At 43.5% G+C, this 5,953-nt stretch overlaps 1 pseudogene; it reads right to left on the bottom strand.

Moving 5' to 3' along the window:
* Positions 1-3,466: 3,466 nt before the first annotated feature.
* On the bottom strand, positions 3,467-4,805 carry LOC122108676 (annotated as a pseudogene).
* Positions 4,806-5,953: the final 1,148 nt, after the last annotated feature.

Here is a 5,953-nt window from a genome sequence, read left to right as displayed (position 1 = left end):
GAGTGGGTCCAACTCCTCACAAGGGTGATTATACAAGAGAATGGAAACAAGAGCATGAGCAGGGCTGTCAAGATGGAAGCAGAGGTCAGGATGGTGCAGGGGCCCAAAACTGAGAAAGATGACCATTGTTTTGAAGCTGGAAAAGGAGTATGTTTTCGTCTGGAGCCTCAAGAAGGAAAACAGTCCTACTTACCTATTTTAGACTTATAATCTCCAAAACTGTAAGAGAATACATTTGTGTTGAGTTCAGCTACTATATTTGTGGCTATTTGTTACAGCAACAAGAGGCTAATACAGAATTCTGCATGGAGATAGTAATGCAGCAGTAAAAACAGCTTTGTAGACTTAACACACTTCCTTAACATAGAGTGAATTAGATGTCCTTATCAGTGGATAAAGCTTTACTTTTGTCCCTAATGATACAACAGAAAAACACAACTCCAGATTCTTCTATCCTGTTGTCTCTAATTTATACCTACTTGTCACAAATATGGAAAAGTAGCATTGTTTCTCATGAGCACTTCATGCTGAATGGTGGGAGAACAGAAATACAGGACATTAGCTGGGTGGTTTACCCTTACCTCCAGTTAGCCACCAAAAAACCAGAAGTGGCTCTGGGGCTCAAAGTGGTAAAATGCTAGTCTTGAGCTAAAGAGCTAAGGAACAGCACCCAGGTCCTGAGTTCAAGCCACACAGCTGACAAAATAAAAAATAAAAAAATAAGCCATTGAGCTCCAGTTGACTACTCCCAATATTCCCTACAAGAAATATAAAGTATTGGAGAGCACAAGGGGAGCCTAGACACTTCACGTGATGTAATTGGATACTCACAACAAGCCTGGGTTATGGGGTTCTCTAAACTCAGAGTGGTAAAATACCTTGCCCACTATCACACAACTACTATTTGTCTGAATTAAAAGCTGTAATTCTTTTAGTATTATTGTAGAATTTATAAGAAAAATGAATCATTATTTTGGCTTGAAACTCTTATTTGTTTAAGACACCATGGTAGATCTTCGTTATCCTTTCCTGCAGAATCTGATCCCAAGTTCATTATATAGTGATACTGTGACTGCCACGTTGCCCATTCTTCAAGGCAAGTAAGAGGCATATTGAAGCCACTCACGAGACTGAGAGCCAGGGGATTGAGGTTCGAAGCCAGCCAGAGCAGAAAAGTATGAAAGATTCCATATCTAAATAATCAGCAAAAACCAGGGCTAGAGTATGGGTTAAGTGGTAGAGCACTAGCCAAATAAGCAAAAGCCTGGCCCTGAGTTGAAACATTGGTAATGATAGCAGTAGTGTCAATAATAGTTCACCATTATAACACATATATAACACATATATTATTATATATTTGTCATAATTATGAGTAATATTTCATTATAATAAAATTCATTTATTTTGTAAGATACTTTTCAATTTTAAAAGTACTTTGAAGCCGGGCACTGGTGGGTTACCCATGTAATCCTAGCTACTCAGGAGGCGGAGATCTGAGGATCACAGTCCAAAGCCGGCCTGGGCAAGAAAAGTCTGTGAGACTCTTATCTCCAATAAACCACCAGAAAACCAGAAGTAAGCACTGTGGCTCAAGTGGTAGTATGCTTGCCTTGAGCTGAAGAGCTGAGAAACCCAAAGCACATGTCTCAAGAGACAGACCAGAACACACTTGATTCAGAATTTGTACGTTACTCATTGCACTTTGGGAACATATTTTCCTATGGCCTGGAACTACTCTCATCAAAGTGCCTCAGCTGTGGTCAGCTGACATGTTCACATCCACGCAAATGAGGCCAACAGCAGTATGTGGGCTCTGGTTATTCTGAGGTCAGAAGTCAACTCTTCATATACTTAGCCTTTGGCTTCCACCGAGGAAATTTGAGACAACTTCTAAGAAGTATGAAGTTTTTCTGAAGGTAATTTTTTTCTTGAGGTAGGATCTCACTCTACAACCCAGTCTCTTCTGAAGTTCTGGGACCCAGCTTATTTTCATGTATTCGTGAAGTAAGTAAATATCTTTTGGGGGGGAGTCGTGGGCTTGAACTCTGGACCTGGGCTCTCTCCCTGAGCCATTTTTGCTCAAGGCTAGCACTCTACCACTTGAACCACAGCACCACTTCCAGCCTTTTCTGTTTATGTGGTACTGCATGCTAGGCAAGCACCCTATCACTGAGCCACATTCCCAGCAGGTCATTTTGTTTTATAGCTTGTTTAAGGTTCTGTGTTCTTATAATAGTTGTAAACTCTTCACAAAATTATTGTAGGCTCTTCTCTTCTATTTTTAGTTGCAATGGTGCAAAAAAACAAAACAAACCGTATTTCTCTTGGAAGTCTTTTTTGTGTGAACATAGCAGTTTCCCTTTTCTTCCCACATTTGCTAGCCTTCATTCATTTGCTTCCAGGAATTTCTCTTTATACAATATAAATTCATTCCCACTGCTTTGAGATAGTTACACTTCAGCCAACTTCCTTCTTTGTCTCTTTGTGTGTGTGTGTGTGCACTTGAATTCAGGACCTGCACTCTTGCTTGGCTTTTCCCCCCAAGGTTGGTGCTTTACCACTAGGGCCACAGCTCTATTTCTAGCCTTTTGGTGGTTATCTTTCTGGAAGCAGGAATCTCATGGAATTTCCTTTCGGGGTTGGCTTTGAACTGGAATCCTCTAATCCTAGCCTTCTGAATACCTAGAATTACAGGTATAAACCACTGGTACCCAGTTTCTTGTCTTTATCACCTGAGTCCCCCCACCCCGACTTTTATCCGTATATATATATAATTGGTGAAATACATAATGCATTTAACACTGTCCTCATTTTCTTTTTGTAAATAAGTTTTTTATTGTGAAAATACTGTACAGAGGGGTTACAATTACATGAGCAAGGTACTGAGTACATTTCTTATCAAGCAATGTTGCCCCCTCCTTTGTTTTTCCCCCAGCATCCCTGCCCTTCCATCTCTACGACTACACTCCCCGCTCGCCCCCCCCATCCTCATTTTCTAATTAAGTTGATGTATTATTTTTTCTAAAGCATGGATAAATTGTTTAGAGAAAGCCTAATTATGCACTTAGGACTTAAATGTGATTGTTATAGACCCCAAATGTTCTTTTATAAATGATTTTTAAACTATTTTGAAACTCATCACTTGCTATTTTATACTGATGTGCTCTAACTTCTGTTTTTCCTTCTAACAATATTCTGAGACCCAGTGCCTACTAAATTATACAAAGAGGGTTCAACATTCACTGGGTGGTATTATAGGAGAAGAAACCCAAGTTTAGGGCACCTGAATCTTTTTTTTTTAATTTCTTAAAGCCTTTACTTTTGAGACATAAGGGATTAAAACCTTACACACATGGAAAAAGACAGACATGATCACAGTTGAACAGAGTCTGGCCAGAAACACTTTAGTGACGGCCAGCTGATGGTGAAGCTGAAGTTCTGGGAGCATGACATGCTGCATGGTCAAAGGAATGAGTGATTAGTACTCCTCTCCCTCTTCCTCACCTCGCCTTCAACAGAATCCACACCAACCTCCTCATAATCCTTCTCTAGGGCAGCCATGTCCTCACGGGCCTCAGAAAACTCTCCTTCCTCCATCCTCTCACCCACATACCAGTGGACAAAGGCACACTTGGCATACATCAGGTCAAACTTGTGGTCCAGGCGAGCCCAGGTCTCAGCAATGGCTGTGGTGTTGCTCAGCATGCACACAGCACGCTGCACCTTGGCAAGGTCTCCACAGTGGGAGGCTGGTAATTGATGCCAACCTTGAAACCAGTGGGACACCAATCCACAAACTGGATGCTGCGCTTTGTCTTGATGGCAGCATTGACAACTTTGGGAACCACATCACCACAGTACAACAGGCAGCAGGCCATGTATTTACCATGGCGAGGGTCACATTTCACCATCTGGTTGGCTGACTCAAAGCAAGCATTGGTGATCTCTGCTACAGAAAGCTGTTCATGGTAGGTTTTCTCAGTAGAGGTGACAGGGGCATATGTGGCCAGGGGGAACTGGATGTGGGGATAGGGCACCAGGTTGGTCTGGAGTTTTGTCAGGTCAACATCCAGGGACCCATCAAACCTCAGGGAAGCTGTGATAGAAGACACAATCTGGCTAATAAGGCGGTTCAGGTTAGTGTAGGTTGGGCGCTCAATATCGAGGTTTCTATGACAGATGTCACAGATGGCCTCATTGTCCACTGTGAAGGCACAGAGTGCTCCAGGGTGGTGTGGGTGGTGAGGATAGAATTGTAAGGCTCAACTACAGCTGTGGACACCTGGGGGGCCGGGTAAATGGAGAACTCTAGCTTGGACTTCTTGCCATAGTCCACAGACAGACACTCCATCAGCAGGGAGGTGAAGCCAGAGCCAGTTCCCCACCAAAGCTGTGGAAGCCCAGGAAGCCCTGAAGCCCTGTGCACTGGTCAGCCAGCTTTCTGATCTGGTCCAAGGCGAGGTCAATGATCTCCTTGCCAATGGTGTAGTGCCCACGGGCATAGTTATTGGCAGCATGTTCCTTGCCTGTGATGAGCTTCTCAGGGTGGAAAAGTTGACGGTAGGTGCCAGTTTGAACTTCATCAATGACTTTGGGCTCCAGGTCTACAAACACTGCCCTGGGCAGGTGCTTGCCAGCGCCTGTCTCACTGAAGAAGGTGTTGAGGGAGTCATCTCCTCCCTCGATGGTCTTATCACTTGGCATCTGGCCATCAGGCTGCCGTGTTCCAGGCAGTAGAGCTCCCAGCAGGCATTGCCAATCTGGAAACCAACCTGGCCAACATGGATGGAGATGCATTCACACATGATGACTGTGGATTTGGTGGCAAAGGTGACAGAAGCAGGAGCAGGCACCCTGAATTGGTTACCGTCCCTGACAAGCTAAGAGTCGAGGTAAGTAACACACTCCTGAATTTTTTATAATAAGTAGTAAGCCTATATGAATTTTGCCTTAGAAGGAAACAATAGCTATCTTAAAAGATTGTATGAAAGCATGCAGAAGACTATCTCTGTCTTTTAAGAATACTCACCAGGGCACCAGGAATGTGGCTTAGTGGTAGAATGCTTGCCTAGCATGCATGAAGCCCTGGGTTCTATTCCTCAGTACCACATAAACAACAACAAAAAAGCCTGAAGTGGTGCTGTGGCTCAAGAGATAGAGCGCTAGCCTTGAGCAAATGAAGCTTGGGGATAGTGCCCAGGCCCTGAGTTCAAGCCCCAGGACTGGCCAAAAAAAATACTTACCAGACATTTGAAAAAATAGTTTGGACCAAAGACAATCAGTGATCTTGCTCCCAGGACTTACAGAAGTACAAATGATCCACAAAGGAATTCTCCACAAGGTTGCCAGTCTGTTGGGCACTCTGATAAAGCTTACTCACAGTTGCCTGACCTAAGTCCATTTAATTTGTCTCTTAAAGCCTTGGTTGGACTAAAATTATCAGGACTCCAAAGACCTTGGACCTAACTGGATGAACAAAGTACACAACCATCAGAGTTTATCTTACATAAACTCTTAGATGAGTGTCTCCTTTAGCTGTTGCATTGGCTTTTCCACATGCCTACAGCATGAATCCAAATATCACAGGATGTATCACTGACTCTGCCTTGGTCTGTAAGAAAGACTTTTAGACAATTCAGTTCTCCAGGACAACCTTAGCCAGTGAGTTGAAGACATCCTGAAAGCCATCCAAGGCCAAGGCTATCACCAATCACTTAGTCCTTTCACAGACTTTCCTGCTCCAGCTGGCTTTGAGCTATGATCTTTACATCTCAGCCTCCTGAGTAGGATTCTGACAGGCATCAGCCACCAGCACCTGGCAGCAAAATGTTTTTGAAGTGATATGTGCTGATAGTTGAGGACTGCATCCCCCAGTGGTAGTGTTGTGATAATACTTAAAGGCCTCTTACATCCACCCTGGAGGCCTATCAACAGGTTTTGAGGAGAAAGATAA

Source organism: Dipodomys spectabilis, unplaced genomic scaffold (assembly GCF_019054845.1).
Source record: "Dipodomys spectabilis isolate Male_0828 unplaced genomic scaffold, ASM1905484v1 ptg000063l, whole genome shotgun sequence".
Lineage (NCBI taxonomy): Eukaryota > Metazoa > Chordata > Mammalia > Rodentia > Heteromyidae > Dipodomys > Dipodomys spectabilis.
Note: the sequence above shows the minus strand (reverse complement) of the source record. Positions and strands in the feature narration are given on the sequence as shown.